Genomic DNA, 15,270 nt, shown 5'->3' with positions numbered 1-15,270 from the left:
GAAAATGTGGCACATATACACCATGGAATATTATGCAGCCATCAAAAACGATGAGTTTGTGTCCTTTGTAGGGACATGGATGAACCTGGAAAGCATCATTCTCAGCAAACTGACACAAGAGCAGAAGATCAAACACTGCATGTTCTCACTCACAGGTGGGTGTTGAACAATGAGAACACATGGACACAGGGTGGGGAGCACTACATACTTGGGTCTGTTGGGGGAAATAGGGGAGGGTCAGTGGGGGGTGGGGAGTTGGGGAGAGATAGCATGGGTTAAATGCCAGATATAGGTGATGGGGAGGAAGGCAGGAAATCACACTGCCACGTGTGTACCTATGCAACAATCTTGCATGTTCTTCACATGTACCCCAAAACCTAAAATGCAATAAAATAAATTTAAAACAGAATTCCAATTAAATCATCAAAAAAAATTTTTTTTTTAATCAACTCAAAATGGGTTAAAGATTTAAATGTAAAACCCAAAACAATAAAAACCCTGGAAGACAATCTAGGCAATACAGCTCAGGACATGGATACAGGCAAAGATTTCATGACAAAGACACCAAAAGCAATTGCAACAAAAGCAAAAATTGACAAATGAGATCTAATTAAACTAAATAGCTTCTACACAGCAAAACAAATTATCAACAGAATAAACAGACAACCTACATTTTTGCAAACTGTGCATACAAAATAGGTCTAATATCCAGCATCTATAAGGAACTTAAACATTTCACCAGAAAAAAACAAAAATGCGATTAAAGAGTAGATAAAGGACATGCACAGACACTTCTCAAAAGAAGATGTTCATGGAGCCAAAAATCATGAAAAAAAGCTCAACATCACTGATCATTATAGAAATGAAAAATCAAAACCACAATGAGATACCATATCATGCCAGTCAGAATGGCTATTACTAAAAAATAAAAAAATATGATAGCAGATGCTGGCGAGGTTGTGGAGAAAAAGGAATGCTTTTATACTGTTCATGGGAGTGTAAATTAGCTCAACCATTGTGGAACATAGTGTAGCAATTCTTCAAAGACCTAAAGACAGAAATACCATTTGACCCAGCAATCCCATTACTGGGTACATATCCAAAGGAATATAGATCATTCCATTATAATGACACATGTACACTAATGTTCATTGCAGCACTATTCACAATAGCAAAGACAGGGAATCAACCTAAATGCCCATCAATATTAGAATAGATAAAGAAAATGTGGTACATATACTCCATGGACTACTATGCAGCTATAAAAAAGAATAAGATCATGTCCTAACACAGGAACAGAAAGCCAAATACTGCATGTTCTCACTTATAAGTGGGAGCTAAATGATGAGAACACATGGACACATAGAGAGAAACAACACACAGGGCCTACTGGAGGGTGGAGGTTTGGAGGAGGCAGAGGAAGAAGATCAGAAAAAATAACTAATGGATACTAGGCTAAAAACATGGGTGATGAAATAATGTGTACAACAAACCCCCATAACACACTTTTACCTAGGTAACAAACCTGCACATATATGCCTGAACTTAAGTTAAAAAAAAGGAACACAAAGATTTAGTGTTACTTTAATAATATAAGAATAGCTCAGACTAGCTTGGAACTACAGCTTTTAATTGCCAAAGGAGTGAAACATGATGATACCATAGTTTAGTATATCCACGTTGAAAGCAAACCAGCTTATCAGAAGCAGCAGAACTTTTTTTTGATACTAAACCAATAAACCAATTTATTTTCTGAATATTCAGAAGCACAGCATTGAGTAACAGCTTTAAAAGTGACCTTAACACCTACTTTCATTAAATTGCTTTACACAGCACATCCAGGTATTTTTAGTATTTCAATTTATTTCTATTAACAAGTGACAAACATAGCAAAGTGGCCAGGCATGCTGCCTCCCACCTGTAATTCCAGCACTCTGGGGGGCTGAGGCCAGTGGATCATCTGAGGTCAGGAGTTTAAGACCAGCCTGGCTGACATTGTGAAACCCCATCTCTACTAAAAATACAAAAATTAGCCAGGTGTGGCGGTGGGTGCCTGTAATCCCTACTACTTGGGAGGCTGAGGCAGGAGAACTGCTTGAATCCAGGAGGCAGGGTTGCAGTAAATCGAGATTATGACACTGCACTGCAGCCTGAGCAACAGAGTGAGAGTCCGAAAGAAAGGAAGGAAGAAAGGAAGAAGGAAGGAAGGGAGGGAGGAAGAAAGGGAGGGAGGGAGGGAGAAAGGAAGGAAGGAAGGAAGAAAAAAGAAAAGAAAGACAGTAAAGCATATTCAGGGTATTAAACGAGGGTTTCATCTTTTTCACTGATTATTTTTGAATAAGTCACATACAGCACAAAACTCAAAAAGTAGACTGAAAGTTCCTCCTTACCCTGTCCTTTAGCAACCCAGTTTCCAATGGGTGGAAACTGATCTTTAAAACTATAATTCAATAAAAGTTCAAATATTATCTGAAATAGAGGAAGGCACAGATCTATATATTGAATGGATTTATCTTTCATTTAAAGAAAAAAACCAATCCAGAAAGGTAACTGTGAGACATATTCTAGTAAAATTACTGAAATTTAAATGAAAAGATCCTTCTGGGTTTCCAAGCAAAATCTAAAAGTCATTTACAAAGGAAAGAAAATCAGGTTGGTATCACACTTCTTGTTAGCAACAGTCAAAGCAAGTAAACAGTGCAATAGCACTACTTATTAACTTAAAGGGAGAAATGTAAGGTAAAGATCTTATATCCAGGCACGCTGTTTTTCAGATATTACAGACACCCAGGAGTCATTCCTGGTAATCTACTAAAGGATGAATTTAATTTAACAAAGAGATATTAGGGAAACCAATGAAATAACTGGTAAAGATGATTAAACATAATTATAGATCTATGACTGTAACAGGTGAGAATGAGAGAGAAAAATTAGTATGTAAATATTATATGCTCTATCAAAATCAAAGTAACACAAAAAGAGAAATAAAACAGTGAAAATAGAATATGCTCATTGACTGCATATTCTATTTGCAGAAATAAAATGAAATCATTTAAGGGTAACAGAGTAAAGTCTAACTAAAGACTAAGAACATTAAATGAAAGTATTAAAATAAGGTAATACTTTTTAAAAATACAAATCTTTCTAAACACAAAAAGTATTCCAAAATAAAACAAAACATTTAATTTAAAAAGCAAAGAAAATAGACTGCTTGAAACCAATCCAATTGTCCCATAGAACTGATGTTTATGGTTTCTTTTGAATAAACATAGAATTTAACCCTCTCAGTCTCAAAACTTGAGAGTTAGATTTATCTAAGTTCCTTTCTCTGGAAACTAACCACAGCCCTCCCAAATAGTATCAAGAAACTGACACACTTACGGGATCACCTTATCTGAACAATGAGCCCACAGACCCCTCACTCATCATGACTGCCTAAGTGACCACCTGCTTCCTGTTGACCAACTCCCCTTCCTTACCACTCCCCAATTCCTGTCCTCCTGCATGTAGTTGCAATTCTTCCCTGCTATATAAACTCCTATTTTTAATTAGTCAGAGAGATGGATTTGAGATTGATCTCTCAGCTCCTTAGCTGCATAACCCCATTAAATCCTTCTTCCCTGGCAGTACTCATCTCAGTGACTAGCTTTCTGTGCAGTAAGCAGCGGGACCTAGACCAAACCCCTGGTGTTTCAGTAACACTACTGAATGAAAGATATACCCAGTAAATATGATGTTATAAATTATTATCTGCAGATTAAAAAATCAAATATCCATCAAATTAGTACATGTAAATAGGCTCAACTTAGCTGTTTTTAAAAAATTCAGATTGACTTAAAAATCAAAATGCAATATTCCACAGGACAAGTGATTTATTTTAAGTCATTCTTATTCTTCTGGATTTTCTTATCCTGAGCTTTATCAATATCAGCTTTATTCCATTTATATTATACATTTGCAAAACAAGTTTGTATCCCTCAAATCTTCCTGTTCCAAATTCAGGTCTTCAGAAGCAATTTTACATTGGTTGTTTCTTAAAGTAGAGAAAAATGAGCAAATGTTGGCTACTGAGGAAAATAAAAGCCATCATATAACGTATTTTATTCTTAAATGCTAAATGGTTCCAGGCTTTCTCTTTTTATTTTTTACTAACTTGCCTCAGCTTTTCAAGGCTAAATACAAAAAACAAAAAAATTCAATGAACACTTCAAAAAAGATAATTATTTTAGAGTTCCTCTGTTTCCTTGCTAAGTAGTCACAGGCAAATCACTAATCTCAATCTCTTCTAAAATTTTTACATCCTTCCTATATCGCAGAAAATAAAATTGAACCTATTTTACAAGTCATTTATAAGTAATATAAACTATTTGTACTTACATATTTTATAGAATTTCTACCTATTTTTAAATTAAATAATATTCCCATACAGAAATACTAGAATATACAGATGTGAAAAAGAAACAATAAAATCTGCCAAAACAGTAAAATCTGCCAAAATTCTACCTCTATAGCTACTCTCTTACCACCATGGATTAGAAACCTGAGTATCTGGCACCAGGCTTGTGAGCAGCCTGATGCCCCTTCATCAGCTCTGTGATGTGTAAGGAGCGATGAACAATGCAGGGGATGTGGATGTGGGTAGGAAAAGGCAAAGCAAAGGCTCTAGTTGCATGATAGGCACTGGCACCTTATACCCCAGGCCAGAGGAAGAATACAGGTTGAATACACAAGAAAGAAAGTAGTATTAAGTAAACTATAGTCTACTTAGATTTTTAACAGAAAGCCATTTCGTGACCTCTTAGTTTTCTCTTTATTGTGGAGTAAGAAACAGAAAATATATTTCTGTAAAATATTAACGCATATAATTTTTCAAATTACAAATAATATAGGTTCAATTTAAAAAATAGGTGATACGAAAAAGTACAAAGAAAAAGAACTTAAAACCCTAACTTATCTCATCACCAAACACTGCCACCATTTCTTCTCATAACAAGCCTTTTCAACATGTTGTTAGAGGTCAGCAAATTTAACACTAAACTGCATATACTACTGGCATATTACCTACAGAAAGAATGAACCATTACCTATTGTTGTGTCCCCTCATCCTCTTCTTAGTTACAGTGAATTAGAGTTGGTTCTTAAATACAACTTAATCACAATTATATTGAGTGATGTCTGAGTATTAAGAGATTTAATTACTCCAGCTTAAAAAATAATCACTAGTTGATACAAAAATCAATTAGGTTGTTAAATATCCAGATTTCACTATCATAAAATCTTTACTACTGCCACATAGTTCTGTTTGGATTAAGTTAGATGATTCCTTGGTTTCCTTATAACACAATGTGATTTTCTGAAAAGCAATACAGAAACTAAGATATGTACTTACAAGTTAGTTTTGGTGAGATTTTCTTAGTTAACAAAAAAATTGATTCAGACCATTTCTTCTAATATATTTTGACATTTGCTCTTTCAGCATGAAGTTAGTTACCAAGCAAAAAGAGGTTCTTAATAATTTATGTTGTTTACTTTGAATGTGATTACTCATAGGAGTCTACAGAAATGAATCAATACTTGCTTAGCTTCTCAAAAAAGTAAATTGCAGATAATTGTTACAGTCATGCAGGTTAATTTAGGCTGCCAAATCAATTTCCAAGTACTCCTTATGCCACAACAGTCTTAATTAAGAAACAACTAAGGTTGCCTTTTATTCTTATAGGTACTGTTGAGCCACTGGCTCTGAACAAAGCCATTTAACCTTTTTGATGTATGTAATTAAAAACAAAAAAAACAAACAAACAAACAAACAAAAAAAAAAACCAGAGAGGCCGGGCACAGTGCCTCATGCCTGTAATCCCAGCCCTTTGGGAGGCCAAGGTGGGTGAATCACGAGATCAGGAGATTGAGACCACCCTGGCCAACATGGTGAAATCCTGTCTCTACTAAAAACACAAAAATTAGCTCGGCATGGTGGTGCACACCTCTAGTCCCAGCTACTTGGGGTGGGGGCTGAGGCAGGAGAATCACTTGAACCCGGGAGGCGGAGGTTGCAGTGAGCCAAGATTGCGCCACTGCACTCCAGCCTGGGCGACAGGGCGAGAATCCGTCTCAAAAAAAAAGAAAAAGAAAATCTATAGTGTTAGTTACACTGTACATCTGTAAAAGGGCTTTACAGGTAGCAAAGTAATTCCATGCTCAGTTTCTGCAATCTATTTTCTGTTCTGCATGATGTAACCTATGCCTCCTGGGAAGATTATTTTAATGTGGTGTGGAGCTCGTGTCCAGTCCCAAGTTCCATATTTTAAGAGGATCACTGACAAATTGGAGCACTAAAAGAAAGAAGTCTGAGGAATTGTGATAAGAGGGATGCTTGAAGGAACTGGAAATATTTAACCAAAAGATAAGATGATGTGGTATCATAATGATTTTAGGAATTCTCTTTTGTTCAAATGCCTGTTACATGGTAGAATGCTTAATTTTATATCTTGTTCCAGATGGCAGAATTGGCACTAATGATTGGTAATTACAAGGAGGTAGATAAGATTCAACATAAGAATCTTGACAATGTAAAGGCTGTCTTACCCAGGAGTGAGCTTCCTGGTGTTCAGGCACTTCCTGGAAGACAACTTAGCTGGAGTGAGGGAGAGTTCTCTGAGGCTCACTGTTTCAGGCTTTCAATTAATTAAAACATCAACAAATCGGCAGTGCGCAGTGGTTCATGCCTGTAATCCCAGCACTTTGGGAGGCTGAAGCAATGGGATCACGAGGTCAAGAGATCAAGATCATCCTGGCTAATGTGGTAAAACCCCGTCTCTACTAAAAATAGAGAAAATTTGCTAGGTGTGGTGGCATGCACCTGTAGTCCCAGCTACTTGGGAGGCTGAGGCAGGAGAATTGCTTGAACCTGGGAGGCAGAGGTTGCAGTGAACCAAGATCATGCCACCGCACTCCAGCCTGGGCAACAGAGTGAGACTCAGTCTCAAAAAAAAAAAAAAAAAAAAAAAAAAAAAAAAATCAATGAATCATTCATTCACGAGACAGCCTTGTCTTTCTGGTCCAGCCCCTATTTTGACCCTTGTTATCACTGTAAGATAGACATCTCAAGTCTCCAAAAGACAAGGAAATGTTAAAAGGCCTGGCAGTTTCCCTATTACATGACAGGCCATACTTAGATATTACCCACTATTATCCTATAGAGCTGGTCATTGCTAGGGTAAAAGTCAGACTGTTGGAGAGCAAGTGTGAGACCCAGGGAATAATACCCCCTTCCAAAAGTATAAAGAGAACACTGCAGTTCATGTACAACCTACAACACTCTGTAGATCAATCTCAACTAGCTCCTACTGCATAATATTTAGTTTGCACAACACTCCAATATAGTGAGCTCCTAAAGAGCAGAAACTCTGTACTATCTACCTTTATAACTCCATAGCTTATCCAAGTGTTGGGATTTATTAGATACTCAATATATGCTTAATGAACAAATAAATGAATTCCATTCCAAAGAAGCATTGGCCCCGTGCAGGCACTATATCAATGGTAATCCAGACTTAAAATAAGACACAGTTTTTGCCCTTAAGGAGTGCCCAATAATTAGCATAATAAATATGTGACGGAATGAGGGCACCTGTATTGGGTGAACTTTGCCTTTCAAGAGTCCTTTCAACCCTAAGATTCTATAAATCCATATTATTTTCCTCAATTAAAATATCTTAGATGCAGCCTGAACCTGTAGCTTATGCTTATAATCCTAGCACTTTGGGAGGATCACTTAAGCCAAGGAGTTCGAGACCAACCCAGGTTGAAACCCCATCTGTATGAGAACTACAAAAAATCAGCCATGTGTGGTGGTGCACGCCTATAATCCCAGCTACTTGGAAGGCTGAGGTGGGAAGGTCACCTGAGCCCAGGAAGTTGAGGCTACAGTGAGCTGAGATTGTGCCATTGCACACCAGCCTGGGCAACAAAATGAAACCCTTTCTAAAAAATATAAATCAACAAAAACCCAAAAAACATATATAGATAGATATATATTTTAGATGAAAGAACAGGAAAAGTGGTCATGTTATGTTAGGATATTTCTAGGTTTTTAACCTACTGTGGACAATACTGTTCACTTCCAGCAGACCAAATAATTTGAGAAGTCAATCTATAGTCAAATTATGGGATTCTTTTAGTGAATTTAAAGAGATAGGGAATAGAAGATCTTGGTAAGTATTTGTGTCAAACCCATACAAAATGCCTGTTTCTCATATTAAGAAACAGACTCTCTGGCCCTGAAATTTAAACTTATTCTCTATATACTAATTAAGGAATTCAAACTATATATACTAAAAATAATAAATACTGACATAATACAGGTTAAATCTGCTAATTTTTGATAAAGTTACTTTTATTATTCTTTTACAGAGAATGATACAGGACATAGAGGTTAAGTTATTTGCTCCTATATCATGAAGTAGAAAGTAGTAGACCTAGGCAATTGATCACCAGAATCCCTAACAACTTCTCTGATGGCCTGTTGTAATCATGTTCTCTTATAACGTGATAAGAATTTTATTTCTTGTTCATCCTAGGAGCCCAATACACTGTAGTATTTTTGTCAGGTGTCCCATAAAGTAGAATCAGTGCTCCATGATTAGTCTTGCTTCTGATGCAGTAAAAAATCATGCCTGGGGTTTCAGAAGAGATTTACAAAGCAATATGGTGTCATTTAGCATGAAAACATCTAGACCCTTACTGCATTTCCTTGGTATTATTCATACAAAGTCAGCTATCACCCTCTCTGCCCCTTTCCCCAATCCCCAGTCCAAAAAGCCACATTGTATTAAATAATGATTAAATACAAACATATTACTCTACACAATCACACACTTGCAAAAGGCAGGCCGCCTGTTTTTCTCAACCATTCTGACTTGCTGAGAGATAAGATGGTTACTCTGAAAAACAAGATAAATTTCATTTTGGAATCAAATTATCTTTTCCTCACTTAGTTTCACATATATTGTTTTTCACTTTGTGCTCTAAATAGTTAATTGGGACTATTTAACAGATTATATATGTTTCTGCTGAGAGTAATTGTACCTTAACAATAACTGAAGGAATTTTTACTTAATTTGCTAGCTGGTTCATGGTTGGCTAGAGTTAAGTAGAAGCTGAAGGGCTCCTGACTGTAGGAGGTGAAACTCATTCATATTCTTTTGTAAACAAATTAATGGAGAGTTGCCAGTGTTTTCATCCCACTAAATCACCTTAGCAACATGGCTATAAAACAGCATGAACTTTCCCTCAGAGCCTCCGGTCTTTCCTAGTGTGAGGATTCAACAATAAATGAGACTAGCAACATTCTCCATTTATTTTAGTCTTATAAAATGAGTGTCAGAATTTCCACAAAACTTAGATTTTAACAGTAAAATAAAAAGAGGCTAAATTTCTCTTACATACAATGATTAGTATTTTTCAACAGGACTGTATTTGTTGGTTGTTTTTTGTTTTCTTGACATGGCAGAAAACACCATGCACACTTTGCTTGACTGAGATTAAAATAATTTGAGCAAAAAAAAAAAAAAAAAAGGCAGAGAAAGATATATTTTCAAATAATTAGGTCTAATTTGAATCATGAGCTCTATGGTCGCCAATTATACTTCTATCTTATTTTTTTTTAATTTGAGGAGTGTGAGCTCTGGAAAATCGAGAAAGTGAAAGCCGCATTGCAATCATCAAGTCCATGCTAACGCCTGTGGGCAGGGCAAATCCTGGCAGAAGGTTGCTCTCAGATATCTGTAGGAAATAAGCCACAAAGCTTGCTTTGTTTTGTGTGCTTTTTCATCAACTCTCATCTCTCCCACATGGAAAGGCCAGAAAACTCTCTACTTATCTATGGATTTCTTATGGTTTTGTTCCTTTGTTTTGGTTACTGCTTATCCACACTGTAGAGAAAGGAAAGCCAGTGAAACTGTGGCACAAATGTATTTAAGAACTAAGCCTCTGGGTCTCTGCCATCTGTTATCTTTTTAGTATCTTGTCTTCCAGATTTAAAGGCAAGAATGATGAAGACATAAAAAAATACCTTTTCTTATGACAGTCTACATTTTAAAAATTTTTGAATATTAAAGTCCCCAGCCAATTGTGTAAACATAAAATTTTTACTGCTAATTTTTGAACTGTGTGGGATATTGGGTAGGGAGTATCTCAGTGGATTACCTGGCTGCCAGATGTATTCTCGCCTGCCCCAACAGGTAATGGCTGTGCTACATACTGGTAATGATCAGGGTCCATTATCTGAGCCAGAATGGTGACTCTTTTTTCTGGTCTTTTCATACATAAAATCTCAAGTGCTGGTTGACTGAGAAGCAAATAGAGCTTAAAATCTTGCTAGTAAAAGCACTCATCATCTGTTAACAGAAATGCTAGACAGAACTGCAGAGCTCATTGATGCAGTCAGAAGCACAAATTCTTCATGTGAGTCTTTAGGAGTAATAGCAAAAGAGGCTACTCTTACACTGTATTTCTGTGTATTAGGGACACAACATTAGATAATGATCACTGATTTAGGATGCATCCTGCAGGTTGGAGAATAGCACCCCATCTTTGCAGTGTTATCTCCAAACCTGTGCCTCTATGCCTTCAAAAAGCAGTTCCAACACTGCTATAAGACTGGCAGCTTTTGGTGGTATGGTTTGTTACAGGAAAAATGTACCTAATTATGATACGTCCACTGCCTTTTTTTTTTTTTTTTTTTTTTTTTTGCTTTAAAGTGGTCCTTAGTCTGATAAAATGTCAAGTGGGATACCATGTCTATGGATCAAGCATTCTGCAAAGCCTCAGATACTGGAGATGGTTGAGGCTCCACAATTGGCAAATAAAAACCTATACCTAGAAAATTTGCTGATTCCTGTAATGAATTGCTGCCTCTTCGAGGATGTAATCAACTTGGCACCAAGTGACGGGTTAGTCTCCTTGAAAAAGGACATCCTATCAGGCTTTAGTATTGTTCTCTGATACCGGCTAGATGAATATCCGATAGCAGTGGTGGTTAGCCATAGTGATTATCAGTCCATGATGTTGGTAGGACCCATGAGTAGTTTTTATCCTTGACACTATGGATAGTCTGTTCATGAGCTCATGACAGCACCGTGGTAGCTGAAGACAGAGGCTGGCTGACACATGTCAGCCAGCAGCAGAGCCATTCTGTCCACCTGAGTTCAGTGCTGTTTTCATGGTAAATGCTTTCTGGTAGTCATTAATAATCACATTAAAACTTTTCAAATTTGTACTTAACTCCTGTAAATCCATCACATGCCTCTTCCTCAGATCTCCTTGTCACCAAGGTTTCCATTTTTTTCTTTCCAATCTGTGACCAAGCAGTCAAGCTAATTTCCACTGCTCAGAAATTCCTGTATATTCTTATCTTAGGCAATTTTTCTTTCCATGCAAAGTATATGTCCTGGTACAATGCCTAAAACTCTGCCCATGAGAAAATGTTTACTCATTGCTCTCTTTCAAGGCCCCATTGAGTGGGATTGTCATAAAGCAGCAGTTCATTTTCAGTTTGTACTTAAACATGGAGTATACCCACCCATAAACTAAGCTTAGCCTTTTTTTCTTATCCATAAGCTGGTCAAAAAGCTACAGATGGGAGCTAAGGCAAAAGTACAAGTGCAACTGTGGTGAATAACACAAAAGTCTGGCTACCTGCACTTGCAGCTTATTGTGCTGTACAGCCCTCCACAAGTCCAGTCCTGGATGTACATTCTCACTGTGGGATGGAATGCTGCTTGGATCGCCTAATCTTCTGACTTTGTGAGTTGATTAAAACTCAGCTTATGATGGACAGCTCTGGCCACAAGGTCACTTGATATCCCATGGTCAGATGTTCTGTCTCAGAACAAAGTAGCATATCAGATGTTTCGAAAAGGTGTATAATACACTGCTGCAAAAGGGACGACCTTGTTCCAGAACCCTGGGAAAGTCAGTGATTTTGCTAGTTGGGCTTGCCAGAAATTTCATGGGATATCTGTTTCTACCACAGATAACTTTAAGTCTTTAAGATCGCACTAATCTCTACCTTTCTTCTTGAACTACAATATTGCTTTTGACATGATATTGTTGAATGTGGACAGTTTCAGCGGCTTCTACTTAGTCTGGAGCTTAAATAATTCTTACCCAATATTGAGTCCAAGGCCTCAGAACTAGGGTTCTTACAATTACATTGTGTGTCCACTCCACTTGTACACTTGGGGACTGATGAAAATACCAGTGGGTGGGTATGTAGTTCCACTGTGTGAACCAGACCTATGATAGGACTCCACTTATTACTTGGCTTCTCTATGTCCTCTAACACAGACGCCATGATGACACTTTAGGTCCCTGGGTATGAATGTTAAATCCCATATTCGTGTCGGGCAAATGAGTTTTTTCTCTCCCCTGTTATATGTTTACCCAAGTAAATTGTCATAGGTCCCTTTCTTAACGGGACCCAGTCTGTCTCACAGTCAATGACTTCTGAGTCAGAAAATCGGCTTCAGTTTGAAAATAGAGCAAAACAACATGACCTTTTATTGTGACACTCGCTACTGAGTGTAATTATTCTAAAAGACTGTCAGTGAAGAGCTTTGAAGATGGTTAACAGAACACATATCCTTAGGGCAGCCAACAAGGCATCACCCAATGTGTGCAATCAAAGGAAATCAAGGTGGGGCCAGGCGCAGTGGTTCACACCTGTAATCCCAGCACTTTGGGAGGCTGAGGCAGGTGGATCATTTTATTTTGACAGCTTCCTCAAGCTCCTGAGCATTCCACCTTGACTCCTTTTTGTTGTTGTTTAAGACAAAGTCTCACTCTGTCGCCCAGGTTGCAATGCAGTGGCATAATCTCGGCTCACCACAACCTCTACCTCCCATGTTCAAGCCATTCTCCTGCCTCAGCCTCACGAGTAGCTGGAATTACAGGTGCCGGCCACCACACCATGCTAATTTTTGTATTTTTAGTACAGAGTTTCACCATGTTGGCCAGGCTGATCTCAAACTCCTGGCCCCAAATGATCCACCTGCCTCAGCCTCCCAAAGTGCTGGGATTACAGGTGTGAGCCACTGCGCCTGGCCCCACCTGGATTTCCTTTAATTGCACACATTGGGTGATGCCTTGTTGGCTGCCCTAAGGATATGTGTTCTGCTGGCCATCTTCAAAGCTCTTCACTGACCAGGCCCCTGGCTGACAGTCCATTAGAATAATTACACTCAGCGGGGAGGCCTACCCAGCAGGCCGCTAGACTCCCCCCGCGATGACGCCTTGACGCCTAAACCAGTTCCACCAGTCCCCGCTCCTCCTAGAGAAAATGCTGCCCCGCAGCAGTTACTGGAGTGACCATGAGGGTGACGAATTCGAGCACACACAAGCTTCCCACCACCTCCTCTAAACCGCCGTTAGCGTGCCAAGGACAGACGGCGCGGTTGGCTCCCCGACATTCCGACTAATAAGCACCTCGGCGAAGGAAAGCAAACGCAGGATGCTCTCGCGCTCCTGATTGGCTGGTTGGGGACACCTCAATTAGTGACAGAACGGGGCCGGGCGGGAAAGTCATCTGTGGCCGGCGGGGACTGGCAGAAGGAACTGATACTTACTCATTTTTCCCGGACGTTGGCTGGTGGGGAAGCCAGGCCGTGGCGCTGGAGCGACGCAACCCGCGATTGGCGGGTGTGCCTGCCTTAGGGCGGCATTTAACCTTCCGGTGGCTGCCCAATGAGCGCCAAGCAGTTGGGTGACGCTCATTGGGCAGCCACGGGAAGGTTAAACGGGGAGGGAGGGGTGGTGCTTTAGGCCCGCTCCGCTGCTGGGGGCCCGCTGGCAAAAGGGGAAGGTGGGGGGGCAGGCGACGGTGGGGAGATGGGTACCAGAGCCTGCGGCTGGAGTACTTGCAGCTCCCACCGGTCAGCCACGCCTACACCACTGCCTGCATCCTCACCACCGCAGCCGTGCAGTTGGAATTGATCACACCTTTTCAGTTGTACTTTAGTCCCGAATTTATCTTTAAACACTTTCAAATATGGAGATTAATCACCATTTTCTTATTTTTGGGGCCAGATGGATTCAATTTTTTTAACATGATTTTTCCATATGGTTACTGTCGAATGCTGGAAGAAGGCTCTTTCTGAGGTCGGACAGCAGACTTTGTATTTATGTTCCTTTTTGGTGGATTCTTAATCTTTTTTGGTTTGTGAGCTTAGTTTTCTTGGGCCAGGCCTTTGCAATAATACTCGTCTACGTGTGGTGCCGAAGGAACCCCTATGTCCGTATGAACTTCTTCAGCCCTCTCAACTTCCAGGCTCCCTTTCTGCCCTGAATGCTCATGGGGTTTTTCTTGTTGTGGAACTCAATCATTGTGGACCTTTCGGGTATTGCAGTTGGACACATATATTTTTTCTTGGAAGATGTATTTCCCAATCAGCCTAGTGGAATAAGAATTCTGAAAACACCATCTATGTTGAAAGCTATTTTTGATACACCAGATGAGGATCCAGATTACAATCCACTACCTGAAGAACAGCCAGGAGGCTTCACTTGGGGTGAGAGCCAGCGCCTCGAAGGTTAAAGCAGCAGTGCCAATAAGGAGACCCAGCTGGGAAGGACTCAGTGATACTCACTGGGATTATTTTATCCCTGTTTGCAAATGTGTGGACACTTGACAACTTGGCAGATTTTAACTCCAGGAGCAGTTTATGAAATGGCACACTGGCTAATCCAGAAGACATTTCCAGCAGTTTGCCAGTGGTTCCTCACTACACTGGTACTGAAAGTATAATTTCTTGGAGCCAAAAAAACTGGATATCCTGCCACCTGTAACAAGTACATGAGTACTTGATTTTTATGGTATAAGGCAGGGCTTTTTCCTCCTCTTCTTGATAGATGAGGTCATGGTGTAAATGGAAGTTTCAGAGAGGACAAAATAAAACTGAACTCCATTTTTCTCTGACTGTAAAATAATAATAATAATAATTACACTCACAATTTCTGACCATTAAATGCCACCACCTGTTTTTTGTTTGTTTGTTTCTAATGTTGGGAGCTAATCATTTCCATTGCTATGAGGAAGTTAGCACTGGTCTTCTCCTGAAAGACACTACTGAATTTTTCAGTGATGCCAGGACCCCTCTGGGTCCTTCCACAGAACATAGTCAGCTGGTAGGTATTTTAGACCTTATATACTATATCCACTCTAGCAAGCCACTTCTCTAAGCCTTTGATCTCTTTCCACTATTTGCATGATAGTTC

The 15,270-nt window shown here is 39.2% G+C and overlaps 1 pseudogene across 1 annotated transcript in view; it reads left to right on the top strand.

The window, feature by feature from the left end:
* LOC108300135 overlaps nucleotides 1-14,730 on the top strand; it is a 20,882-nt pseudogene extending 6,152 nt beyond the window's left edge. Inside the window, exons 2-3 of the transcript XR_005199145.1 lie at nucleotides 13,429-13,691; nucleotides 13,778-14,730. The product of XR_005199145.1 is annotated as a derlin-2-like (transcript). The remainder of the gene's footprint in view (nucleotides 1-13,428; nucleotides 13,692-13,777) is intronic.
* Nucleotides 14,731-15,270: the final 540 nt, after the last annotated feature.

This window comes from Cebus imitator, unplaced genomic scaffold, assembly GCF_001604975.1.
Source record: "Cebus imitator isolate Cc_AM_T3 unplaced genomic scaffold, Cebus_imitator-1.0 Scaffold25, whole genome shotgun sequence".
Lineage (NCBI taxonomy): Eukaryota > Metazoa > Chordata > Mammalia > Primates > Cebidae > Cebus > Cebus imitator.
The sequence above is the reverse complement of the archived record's forward strand: the minus strand, read 5'-3'. Positions and strand labels throughout refer to the sequence as shown.